This window comes from Rhipicephalus sanguineus, unplaced genomic scaffold (genome assembly GCF_013339695.2).
Source record: "Rhipicephalus sanguineus isolate Rsan-2018 unplaced genomic scaffold, BIME_Rsan_1.4 Seq216, whole genome shotgun sequence".
Lineage (NCBI taxonomy): Eukaryota > Metazoa > Arthropoda > Arachnida > Ixodida > Ixodidae > Rhipicephalus > Rhipicephalus sanguineus.
Genome location: NW_023614789.1, coordinates 250,332 through 264,060, shown reverse-complemented (window position 1 = coordinate 264,060; position 13,729 = coordinate 250,332). Strand labels below are relative to the sequence as shown.

Below are 13,729 nucleotides of genomic sequence, written 5' to 3'. Positions count from 1 at the left end.
CCCGTTCCACCCTCCGTCGATGATGATGGCGATGGCGGTGCCACAGGTGACGGCTCGAAGTCCTTGGACCTTGGTGGCATCTTCGGCTTGCTGGCGTGCTGATTATTTACATCTTGGAGGAAGATGTAAATAATGTTCCAGTTTTAAGAATCAACAAACTGCGAATAACCATGAACGGTAAAGACTGCGCGATTGACGGAACACAAGAAGAAATAGTACACTGACGAGCGCATTTAGATAGATAGAGAGCGCGTACCGTTCTATCACGCCAACTATAGCCCCCAACGCACTTTACTTGAATAACCGTGAGATGTCTTACCTTCGCCTATAGGTAAACGAAGGAAGTTATCCCTTCGATGAGACCTACTGGAAGGCAAGGTGGCCATTTATAACGAATTATGGCGGCTGTATTAGCGTTCCACGCAATGCGCGTGAAAATACGTATCCTTTTCTCCAGCAGTAAACCGGCAGTTGCAGTACAGCGCTTGTGGCTGTTTTGCTTATGTGTCTGTCCCTTGCTTTCGATGCGCACTCCCATATGCATTATTATGCAAAGAAACACGTTAAATAATTATTTGCACTATTTACACATAGGCACGAAGGCATGGACATGTGCGCGCGCTGTATACGCGTGTTTCCCGCAAGATTTCATCAAATATTGTTTCGTGTTTTCTAAAGAGATCACTGCACTACTCAGATGCCTGCTCATTTATATTAGAACGAGTTATCTGGATTTCAGTCACATTTAGTCATCGTAGTTTCTTCTGGTTGAGATAGCGACGAAGGAGTGCAATCTACAAAAATATACTTTCAAGATGTCCGACCACCTCGCTGTGTTTATGGTTGCGTTTTGCAAGTACTATGCATGCATGAGTATTTTCGGGTAATTATAAAAAAGACGGAAGACAGTTGACGGGAACAACAGGAAGGTTAAACGGAAGAGAAACTTCTCTGTTTTTGCTACCCTGAATTAGGGGCAGGGAAAAGCGGAAAAAAATGCGGTAATAAAGAGCACAGAAGAAAAACAGGGCGTGCGTTGAAAAACGAGAGAAAATGTGAACAGCGGGATAACTATAGTGTCTCTAATAGGCGACTCAAACATAAAAGGTTCAATGGAACGTTTAATTAGAACTGCTTATTGCGCACATGGCTTAGGTTCTAGACATAGGTAAAAGTAAAGAAATCAAGCAAAGAAACCGTAGTACGTTGCAAAGCCTCGGTAGTGCAAGTGGGCCGTGCGAGCTCAGCCCATAAGAACACGTCACTATATATGGTTGGATCAAAATTACGCGTAACACCATATTCTCGACGGGATCTGTACGATTACCCTGGACAATAATGTAGTCGTCCTTAAGCTCGACAGTTTTAGGGTGTTCCCAAAAGAGGGGTGGCATCGGGGGGGGGGGGATTTTTAGTTTTGCATGCGTATATATACACCACACGTACAAACGCACGCTCGAACACACATAAGGTTGATCACCCCCCCCCCCCCCCCCCATGCACCAGCCCGGAAACAATTCCTGGCTACGCCCCTGTTCTGTAAACAGGGTCAGCGCCAGAACTTTTACTTAGGGGTGGGGGGGGGGGGGGGGGAAGGGAGGGCGCGACGGCCGCCCCGCTCTCTCCTTGCGCCACCTCTGCCTGTAAATCGGAATCACAATTTCGCACGAAGCTATTAAAGTGGCTTCAAGACCGTTCACCTTGATTCAGCGGTTCTTATTACCCCCATATTCCACTTATTCAGTTACTTTCGTATAGCGGACACTGGCGGCGGTGTTACAGCCCTTGGTGACCAGGTTCAGCCTCGAGAAACCTGTAACGTGAGCGAGCTTTTTTATTTTCTTTTTCAGCGGCTTGCGAGCCCCTGCCACTTAGACAGCCGATCTGTTTGATAGCCCCCGTGGCAGTCACTCTCAGCACGGTTGCAACTTCCGTAAGATTCGCTTCCTGAACACGAACCCTTAACATTGCGCATCAGGATGTATTTTCTTAAATGTTTTCTCACCTCCAAGATTTTCCGCACTCCGAGAAGCCACGTGGACCTTATGGGAGCTATCTTTCCTATAATGGCCGTCTCATCTCTCTTGTACAGAGCGCTGAATAGACTCAGGCAATTGAGCAATTCCTTGGCTGCCTCGCCCGAAGAGGGCGAGCGTTTCTTTGTCCGCACCCGTGGGCATTGAACTTGTTGAATAGGTAGGGGACGACTGGCAACCCTGGTTGCACACACTGCGAACACATGAGGCGTGGTATAGGAAAGCTCACTCCGGCCGTCGTCAACACCCGGCATGGACAACTGGTCCCGCTCTTCTTTAAGCTGCCTTCTTGCAAAGCTTTAGCTGGCTTTTATACAGACCGAATGCAAAAATCAAAAAGAGTATCAGTGCTACTGCCAATAATTTATCTTCCTTTAAGCGTGCCGCTGTTTTTAGTTGATCTTGTTAAACAGACTTCGGCGTTCTCTAGTCTCGCAAGTGAATTATCTTCGCAAAACAGCATCTTGCGGAGATTTACAGCTAGAAACATCCGACCGTGTATCACGTCTGGATGCTTACCGCTAGAACAATTCCTTACGGTAACCTTAACGGTCAAACCAAGACTATACCGACGCTACTATGAAAGCTTCAGTGGCTGCCATGAAAGCTGGAGATACAATGAGAATATATCATCATCATCACCACCACCACCATCAGGAGCAGCCTGTTCCTTGTATACTGCAGGACAAGGGCCTATCCAAATCCTGTCTTGGGCGAGGCGGTTCCATTTCATTCCTGCAAACAAATTTCATCACCCTTGATTTCTTCGGGCCTCTATATAATAATTGTTGGGGTTTAACGTCCCAAACCACGATCTGATTATGAGGGACGCCGTAGTGGAGGGCTCCGAAAGTTTCGACCACCTGGGGTTCTTTAAGGTGCACCTAAATCTGAGTACACGGGCCTCAATCATTGCCGCCTCCATCGAAAATGCGGCCGCCGCGGCCGGGATTCGATTCCGCGACCTTCGGGTCAGCAGTCGAGCACCATAACCACTAGACCACCGTGGCGGGTTTCTTCGGACCTCGTCTGCGTTTTCCATTTTTGGCATCCCATTCTCGTCGTTCACACTGACCGTCTGTTATCTGTCGTACGCAGTACGTGACCCGCCTATGCCCACTTTTTTAGAGCGAAAGCTGTTGTGAGATGAAAACAACAGACGATTTGGTGGCGTAGTTGTCCGTCGCCGCTGGTGTCCGTACCCGCTATCGCGCACAATGAGAGAAAAATATCCAGGGATTCGAACCCAGGCCCCTGCTTGGCAATCGAGTATTCTACCACAGAGCCACACCGGTGCTTGGAACCCCGTCGCAAAAATACCCTATACGTGCTTTGAATATCAGCTACCTTTATTTATTCTGGTCCACTATGCTTTCTTCCTATCTCTCAGTGTCATTTTTCGTTCCATCACACGCTGCGTGGTCCTTATTTTCTTCGCAAATTTATTTGTTATCCTCGATGTTTCTGCCCCGTACGTTACAACATGTGGAATACAATGGCTGTACATTATCCGCTTTAGGGACTGGATAAAAGTTAAGTTTATGAAACGCCACACCCTCGTGTTACACAAATGGCTTTACCATAATAAATGCTGTAGAATGACAACGTATTTACGTATTCGCTAAAACGCCGTACTGAACATGGTAGACGTATGGTTGAAAGTGTCCACACGATAACATTCATAAATAGTGAGTTCTTTGAGAACGACAATGACACCTCAACCCTTCCACAGCAACAATGGAGAATGACTGTGATGTCAAGTTCCCGAAAAGTTGTGTAAATAGCCAGGAAATAGCGCAATAGCAAGGGTTCACGTAGAAAGATGAAGGGTGTATACAGTGCGAGTGTTCTTATGTATATCTGCCTTCAAAAAAGGTGGACTTCGGAAAAATAACGCTAAGACCGGACACAGAAAGCAGCGACAGGACCACGCTGGAAACAACAACGAGTTTTATTTCGCCGTAGCGGAATATATACCCTCGGAACCAAACAAGACCAAACAAGAGTTCTAAAAAGATGCAAGAACCAATGCACCATAGGGATTTTCGAGGCCCACGTGATCCACAAGCGAAATGACGCATCCGTGAGCATGGCTTCCGTAACCTGCTTTGTTCGTGCCGCTAAGAGTGCTCTCCTCATAATTTTTTTCTTGTTTTTCCGAGGGTATATTCCGCTACGGCGAAATAAAACTCGTTTGTTAGCGCGTGGTCTGGTCGCTTCTTTCTATGTCCCGTCTTGGCGCTGTTCTTCCGAAGCCCGCATTAACACTCTATCAGCTCGGATTATCATTCAAACAACCTAACGTCAAAATGACCACCCTACCCAAGTCCTGACGCTAAAGTATACGTGGGGCGCTTCGTCCCTATTCAATCACTGCATTTCGTACGTCAACCTCGCAAGCGCATTGATTCAAGTATAAACCAGCAGGGTCAATAGCCACGCACGCAATTCGTGAGAACTGTTATCGTGGGTCTACCAACCACATACTGTATTTCAACGGCTGCAAACAAACACCTCAGAAAAATTGGCGCTACATGCGTGCTCACGTTCCCTCTGTCCAATCAGTGCGAAACCCGAGTCCCCAGTGGTAAGCGCTGTCGGCGCACCTGGCCACGCACGCAGATCAATTATCGTTCAAAAACTCTTCGCTCGCACCGCCACTCGAACCCGCAGATGCGCAGTCGGCGCGCAGTCGCGACTTGCTCTGACACAGCGGGAGGATTCACGCAACGCGGGTACCTTTTACCCGGCGGGTTTCGCAGTTGCCGGTCGCAGCAGCGTACAGTGGCCGTGAAGGCGTCTCGCGCCACCGCACGGGGCCCGCTTTAAGCGGCCCGGGTTCCTATAAAAGCTAATCCTAATGCATTTGCCCCTGCCCGCACTGCCAGGGAGAGGAGGTCAGCCCCGTCGCAAAACGAAGTTGTTCCGTTCGGAGGGATGTTTAAGTGGATCCAATGCAACCCATATCATTGGTAGCGGTTGTTTGTAAGACAAGCGGAGACTTGCACCAAGTGTAATGCAATGTCCCAGTTATTCGTGCGAGGGAGAGGAGGTCAGTGCCTATGCAAAGCAGAGACTCTTTCGCGAAGAGTCTACAATGCGCGGCCAGGTTTCTTGTAGGTGGGTCCATTGTAGTTTTGTTGTCGGTTCGTGGGGAAGGGGGGTCACACACCGGTGCGCGATGACGGTGCAGCAGCAGCCGGTGGGCGCCGCCCAGAGCGTGGTCGAGCGGTGGGGCGCCCCGCGGTGGCTTTGTTGCGATCGCGCGGGCAAAACCGGTGCTTGGCGGGGGGATGACGTCAGCTGGACGCCACGAAAGCCTTCCCCCCCTCGTACCCCTTAGCCCCCTCCCTCCCTCTCCGGCAGAGGCAGCGCCGCTTGCGGTGAACAATGCGCTAGGCTCGTCTCGGCCGGCGTCGTTCCGCGCTGTGTCCCCGTGCCACGACCATGATGACGCCGCCGATGGCCGTGTGCTCCGCGCTGCTCCTCGCCGTCGTCGCCGCGCTAGGAGCGGCCGAGAACGTGCTGGATGCCATACGCAACGACGGCGAGCTGTCCTCGGTGAGTAGACCGGTTGCTTCGGTCCCCGTGGCGGTGCGCGCGCGCGACCAGTTTGGCGCCATGTTCTGTGGACCCCATGCATGGGCGAGCCGTCATGGCGCCGGTCGATCGAAACCGCCGCAGCGGCCCGTGCGCGCGTCCGGCAGCGCCGCCCATTCCGGTCTTTCCGTGCCGGCTCGAACGAACGCTGCCGAGCTGGCCCCAGTGAGCGAGCCGTGAATGGGGAGCGCAATTGGCCGCACAAAGGAGGAACCCTCGGCAGGGCCGGAAGAAGCTCTTCGGGTCGACGGCTCCTTGGAGAAACGCCGCCGGCACGGACGCCGCCGTCACAGTGTGCGCGACACACTCGCACCATGGGGTGGGGCCGGGGCTTCTCAAGCTGGCTGCTTATCCCGACCTTCTCGAAGGACCACGTCCCGTGGAACAAGACCCTTGCAGTGCCGGCCCTGTACGATGCGAGGTCCGTTCGAACGCATCTACTGAGTCAGAATGCAGAGCGTTCTGAAAGTTTGGGTGAATATCTCAAAGATGAGCGCCCTGAAGATTCCTTCCTCTTGTGGCACACGCCGCTGCCGAAACGTACGTTGCGTGATACGGTGGTCACGGTAGCATTCGCCATGGGGCGGGGCTACGGGCCCTTTCGCCGGAGAATCGCTCCGCGCGGGGCTAATCCGCGACCGTTGCGGATTCCCTCCACAAGCACTTCCACGGTAGCGTCTCGGATTTTAGCGTGACGCACGGACGAATATATTTTGTTCTCAATCTTGCAGCACAAGAAGCATCGGGGGGAGGCCAAAAGAAAGTACAAGCATGCGAAACAAAGTACAAACAGCTCAGCATGCGATGGACGTGCCCGTTAGTGCCGGCAAAATGTGGAGACACTTTCTGGTGGGCATATAGTGTTCAAAAGGCATTGACGACGCAGAAAACCGCGAAGACTCGCGAGCCGTTCCAGGCGCATGAGTCACGGTGTTGTCCACACAAGTGGTTCTCGAACCGTCATGGTGGAAGGGCGTTGCTGCTTGCGTCGAAATTGACTGCCTGTCGTCAGAAACGGTCGTTGTGTACCGGTAGTCGCATTTTCTTTCCTTATTTACGAGGCATAAGCTCGTGCCTATGCATGCAAACAGGTTCTCGTGGAGCGCGGCACGTGCCTTCATTGACGCCGCACGTCTGCGGAAGTCCCTCGCCCTCTCGACGTGACGGCGTGTAGCTTGTTTTGGGCGCGTTTTTTTACTGTAAGGAATTTCTTTTTCGCATCTTCAATTCTTGGCAGAGAGATAAACCGTCGCTTGTCAGCGAGACACGACAAAGTCGAGCAACAACATGGTTTCATCGTTTGTCGCTGGCAGGTTCTCATGAGCATTCGCCCATAATAGAAACGACGGAGAAATGTGGGCATCCTGTGCAGGCAAGCAACGACCAGGAACTAGCGCGCAAACTTATTTTCCTGGGAAAAACCATCGTCGCTTGTCTTCCCCCCTCCCCCTCCCTTTTCCTTAACGCAAACTTCAGTGCGTACAAGTATAACATCAACGTCAATACTGAAAAAAAAAAAGAAAAAAACCTTGAAAGGTTGCCCTTCTCTACGGACATACACAATGTGTGATTATAAGCAGTAGTGTGTTTGGGCTTCAGTGCCATAGGGCGCCTGTCGCCATGTTATAAGGTGGGTGTGGCAACGTATTTTGCGCTATGGTTAGCTACTGCGGCCACAGTTCAGCTCCCGTCGACGCCCTGTTTTCAAGTCAGTTTATTTACTATTCTGGCTTCAGGAGCTACTACAATTTGTTCTACAGCCTGTTACATTGCGTTCATAGGAACTGGCTTTGCTCTTGTGTACATTCAATCGTAGTCGGCTAAGCTATGGTCAATGGAGATATTGATTTTTCACAATCATATCCATTTTACGCATTGACAACTAGCGTTTATCACCGAGCCTGTAGCAGTGTGCGAACTAGTCACGAGGCACTGCGGAGTACCGAAGTATCAGGTACGTGTTCTTAGCACAGCTGATAATTCGACACTAACTTGTTTCATTTACCGATTTGGCGCGACAATATACAACTATTTCCGGCATACAATAATAATAATGAATTTTGTCTCAGTTAATAGCAATTATTTCTCTTTGTTTCGTTCAACTGCTAACGTGCGCTGCTTGCTTCTGTAGATTACGTTTAAATTCTGCGCCATGCGTATTTCCAGTTTTGTAGCAACCTATGTGTGGAATTATCCTATTCAATATTTTCACTAACTTATAATTCAATTTCTCGAAAGTGGAGTTCCGGAAATTGTGCGTAATCAATGTGAATAAAACAACGTTAGGAAATATTCCTTAGACCTGCTCACGTGAGAAATGGGGCATTTACTCTAGCGTTTTCATGTTTTCATATTGACCAAAGAAAATCACATCACTGCAGTTGCACTTGGCTCGTTCATTTGTGGCTCTAAACCTGTTGAGCGTTCCGCTGTACTTCGCATAATGCTGTTTATTTACACTCTAAAATTCTTCTTCCTTTGAGTGTCAGCAATCAATGACATCATTTTATTGTGTTTAACGCCATAGAACAAAGCAGAGGCCACGACAGTCGTCTAAATGGAGGACTGCAGAATAATTTCGACAATGTACCCACATAGGTCGACATCGTAAGCGGAACTCATTCATACTCCTTCACAAACCATATTTCTTGCTTAGGCAGCTTACCTGAACTCAGGCTCAACAATATTCTGCTCAGCCGGGCTCGCTCAGGCTTACCGAAGTTTCACTCAGTGCGGATCATTCAGACTCGAAATCCCCAAAATACTCAGCAGCGCTCACTCGGACTCAATATCTAAAAAAATCTGAGTGAGTCAATTCACGTGTGAGTTTGCTGACCTTTGCGTGCATCCAAAGCTCGGCGCACATTTTTGTACTCAGCCCTCAAAGAGACAGTGTTCTGATTCGAACCAGTGGCGAATAGTTCTTACCAGAGACACCCCCATAAGAGTAACCTCGGTGTCTTTTTTGAGGATGGTCATCTTCTGTCGTCGTTGCAATTACATATTCTCGCTCGGGGCATTGTCCCCTTGCGTGCGTCACTACTCGGCTAAACAACAACAAATAAAAAAAAAATCTATCGATCTTCTTTAGGATTCTCCTACCCGTTGAACAGGCACACGGCGATTCTGCTGTGACGTAACAGCGTTGCGCAATGCATACCGTAGCAGCCGCCATTAGCTATGCCTTGTGGCAGCGACGAATATTCAACGCGCGGCCACGCCATCAGCGTCGGCACGCAGAGAGCTTGCAACACAAGGAGCCGGACATCCCTTCGTGCGCCAGCCGGTCACCTTGCGCTGCTTGCGTTTGCGGCGAGCATCTGAAGGAGGTGGCAAGCATTTGGCCGAAGAAATCGCGTAAATCGTTTTCTGATTGCTTTCCATTGCAGCCTTCGTAGGCGTAAACGCCGCTGAGAAGGAAGCGCGTAAATAGTGTGCACCTTGCTGCTCTTCTTTATTTAGTTTAATGTCTTTATATAATAGGCAGGTAGAAATCGGTATTCTATTCCTTCAATATTTCTCAACTAGAAGATACCGTTATAAATCCTCTCCCTTTCCATTAACTTCACGAAATGGCAGGTATAGCCTCTCTAATCATTTCTGACTGATAAGAAGCGTACATGTATAGAGTGTTAAACTTCCAGATAGTATATGATATCGTCATACTCTAAAAATATGACAACGACACGGGACACAAAAAACTAACACATTCAGCAACTGCATTTTCATGCCTGCGTCTACGAACCTCGCAGTGTAAGCAGACCATAGAATCAACTGAAATGCGCCTGAACTATTCTAAATTTGTGTATTTTTTTAAACTGTATTTATTGGTAAATGTCAGCCTTCTATATAGAATCGCTTGCCAAGAGTGAATACGAATGGTGGGCTAGCATCGTTAAATAGTGAAGTCTTGAAGGTTAAACAAATATGCAATAGTGGCATGTGTTGCAGCACCCGGCCGTTCAGATTAGCTTAGTTTCCAGCAACGATAAGAACAGCCACTGTAGCTAGTTTACCATAATAACTATAACTTTAAATGTGTCTTAGTGTCTCGCGGGTATCTTAATTTCGCCAAGTTTCCATTTATCGAAGAAAACAAGCAAAAAGTCCAGATTATTATCTCGATAAATCTGTAACGTGAGTAGTATGGCGCTCAACACTGTTATGTAGTGAAACACAGGCTTCACGTAGCACCTATTCGGTGGTGGAAACTAGTATGCGTAAATGGTATGCAAATAAAACGTATTTTGAACAGTCACGAATGCAGTGGAGATGTCGCCTCGTTGGGTATCAATTCCGGGCATTAGTTCCAAGCATACAAGTCGTTATCATCTATTCCGCACAGAGATAAACGAGGATACTACAAGAAGTGCTATGAGCTGCTACGTTCATTTGTTTTTAAACCTCCGTAGCGAGCATGTGTTATGAGATGGCTGTCGTAAATCTTGGCACTCATTCCGCGCAATTATGCGAACGGCAGAGCCACACGCCCGCAGCCAGCCTGGCGTAGGTGAGCTGTGTGCTAATGCCGTCGGCGCCCGACTGTCTAAAGCCAGTGGTGGCTCATTACGTGTGCGCATCGAAAATGAAACGAACAAAAATGAGTTAAAGGCCAACATTATAAATCGCTATCGTCCCAAACAAACGCCCACTCCTTGAGGATACACGTTCTCGTTTTCTGTTTGTTTGGTTGACCGTGCAAATAGGCGTTTCAAACTAAATTTGGAAGCAGGCGTTCTCACTTGAGGCACAAATTATCTCAAACTTCCTAGCACACGAAGGTTACTACGCATTCACGCCTAACTGTGCATATGTGGGGATTATGCTATCAGTTATTATGAAAGTGTTAAAGCATGCATAGAAAGAAGGAGTTCGGGTAGGCGAGTAAAAGTATCAGAACACGTAAATACATTGAAGAAGTATTCACCAAAAAAGGGTATGAGCTAACGATTAGCGTTAATTGTTTTGAGTAATAAGCCGATTAATATAGGATTTTATAAATATCGATCGCGTGGTTATCAATGATAAGCGCAGTTAACATTGAGAAATACAACTCATTCTTCTGCTTATGAAGCGGCACGATTTACCTTGACGTTGTGCTGAAGCTGGCACAGCGTCACAGAAAGTGACGCGGCTGGCAATCCAACCCGCGACTTTAATGCCAGCAGTAGAACGCCATACAGCGCTTGAGCTACCGCGCTGTGTAGTGAAAATGAACGCCAAGAGCAAGTTTAACAGCGCCGGCCTTGACCGAAGCATGGGTATACGTATAGCAGAGTGAACGTTGAGTCATGCAGGACGGGAGGAACAACTAATCAGAAAACAGTTGTGAGGCATACGCGAACTATACGCACGCAATGCGAAACTTCTTGCGTTCTGTCCTCGCATCAACAAATGCTTCGTCAAAGCACCACCGGCAGCCTAACGACGTGTTGATCTAGAAGAACCTCTCCGACATTCATGACCTTTCTGTAGCTTTTGACGTCTGCATGTTTGTTTACATTCGGGTCTTGGGTTCAAGACCGTAACATACACCGCAGCGGCGGTCGCCTTTCTTCTTAGATACTTCGAATAAACGCTCCGTTTCGGCAGAAACATTGCTATGGAAACATTTCGTTGGCGTTGAATATGTTAATATTTATTGCCTACGTCAAAACACCCACATGCTATTTTTCTTGAAAAGATGGCGTGAATGTAGCAAGGATCTTGGAAACGGCATGAAAGAAGCAAAGTAATAATACAATTATGAGAGGAGGTAGGAGCGATTAAGGAATAGGCGTAGGCTAAATGCGCCAAATGCACCTTGCTTTCAGTATTTTTTGTTCTTTTTGAAATTATTTCTCTTATGTGCGAAGAAGTCCGAAAAGACTGACCGCATACGGCGGCATTCAACTGGGGCTTCTATCTCATCCATTTTTATTCATTCGTTTCCTCTTCTCGTATGCCTCAAGAGGTGCCACACTTGTCCCTTGGCAAAGGGCGAAACCAGCATGCGCCACCATCATGAGATGTGAAGACATCCTGTTTGTGCGTTTTCGCAACGTCGTCGCACGGTTAGCGGCGCGCGCTCTCGCGTCACACCGACAGCGCCATTCCGGTCACAGTGGCACCTTATTTCGAGAACTACATACGGTGCTCTCATAGTCGCGAAGTAAAAAAAAAAAAAAAAAATGAACACGTGTTGTTGGTCATTTCGGTTCCGGAGGTAATATTATTAGTGCAACATTGCGAGCATATTGTGAAAGTACTGTCGCAACAATCGAACGCCTTATCGCGATACACCCTTGCGCTATATAAATAAGTATTTGATATTGCTCGCAGATTGCGTTGCGCATTCGCGCCTGACTATTATAACGAATAGTTTCGCGTTCACCGCTTCTTCCCTTAGCGGTCATGGCCACAAAGCTACCGCGGTATATGTATTCGTGAGTTCAGCATCGAAGGAGTGTGCGTTCGATTCCTAACGCAGCTGCCATACTTCGATGGAGAGAGATACGAAGAGGAAAGGCAGGGAGGTTAACCAAGCTTTGGCTCGGTTGGCTACCCTGCACTTGGGGTGGGGGAAGGGGAATAATAGAAAAGAAAGGGTAAAGAAGAAAGAAGAAGAGTAAGAAAGGGATGGATGAACTACACAACACGAACTCGCGCTGTTAGTTCACAGGCGCTCGTGAAGTCCGGTGGTCCTCAAGAAGCACAAGAGGGCTTTCGTGGCCTTGCGCGTATGCGAGACCGTAGGCCAAGGTCCCAAGATCTTCTTTTCTGTCAGCGGTCTTGAGTCCAGGTGACGGAGCTTGACTTCCATACTACGTCGTTGAGCTTGGTATGATGGGCAGTGGCATAGAATGTGTTCAAGCGTCTCCTCGCAGGCGCAAATGTTGCATGCCGCACTGCTGGCCATTCCAATGAGACACGAATACGCATTCGTAAATGCCACGCCCAACCACATGCGGCACAGTAAAGTTGCATCGCGTCTTGAGAGCCCTGATGGCAAACGAAGTTGCCTCCAATGCAGGGTAGCCAACCGGACACTTTTGTGGTTAACCTCCCTGCCTTTCTGTTTCCTTCCTTCCTCTCACCACGCGCGCCTCCCATTCTGCTCGGGATCTTTAGTACAACACACGCCAGTCCTCCTAGTTTCAGATCATTCGTGGTTCGATACAGCAGTGCCGACGCGCGTACGAGAAAGGAAAAGGAGTGTAATGGGAACGGTGTGGTTCTCATATTGCGGTTGGGAACGCAGACGGTTCCACCAAACCGACGAGGCTGCTTGCAGTTTTAGAAACGCCACTTTATACACACAGGAAAAAAACAAACTATGCAAACAGAAAAACCAAGAGATAGCTAATGAGCGTCCCTTACGGCAGGAAAGTCATCTACTCTGGGCTGGCACAGGCTCACCCACTTGACTGTCCATCGACTTGAGCGAGGCGTGGTGATGAGGCACAGTGACGTGGCGATGTACTGAGCGGTGCGAGGAGAGCTTCGGAGAGGTTGGCACTGGCTCCCGAAGACTTCCGAGGCAGCTTGAGTCTTGTGGATGCGAAGAGTTCGAAGGCGGAGGAAGTTAGCGGCCACGCGAAGCCCGTAGCCTCAACTCGTGGACCGCGACTCAGTGGTTCGACACTCGGGTCCGGCCACTTGACTGCGTCGAACGGCCAACACCCCCTGTAATTTCCTCCACTTCTGCTCCCCTGCACACCTCTCTTACGCGTGCATCAGGTTCCTCCGTCGTCGTCTTCCGCCGCAACACACACAGGTACTCTCGCTCGTTGGCGCACACACCACAAGGAAGTGGCTTCTGCGCGCTGTATGAGAGTCACAGGCTGGTGTCTCCTTGTGGTGTCTGCCAGCTCCCTCTGAAACGACATGGGAGACTCTGATACGGTCGCGATATCTACAAACTAAGCCGTAGGATTTATGTATTTAGAAAGGGTTCACCTTTAATTTGATGATGTTACTCTACCTGTCCAAGACGGCGTTGTACGTTTCCTTGTCGCCATGTGTGAAAATGCTTGTCTAAAACACACTGTCAACTTGTCTCGCACAGACCTGCATGCCCCTCGAATATAATTGGAAGCCTTTGCTGCGCACAG

The 13,729-nt window shown here is 48.9% G+C and overlaps 1 pseudogene; it reads left to right on the top strand.

Moving 5' to 3' along the window:
• Positions 1 to 5,443: 5,443 nt before the first annotated feature.
• LOC119376742 (fasciclin-1-like) overlaps positions 5,444 to 13,729 on the top strand; it is a 62,939-nt pseudogene continuing 54,653 nt past the window's right edge.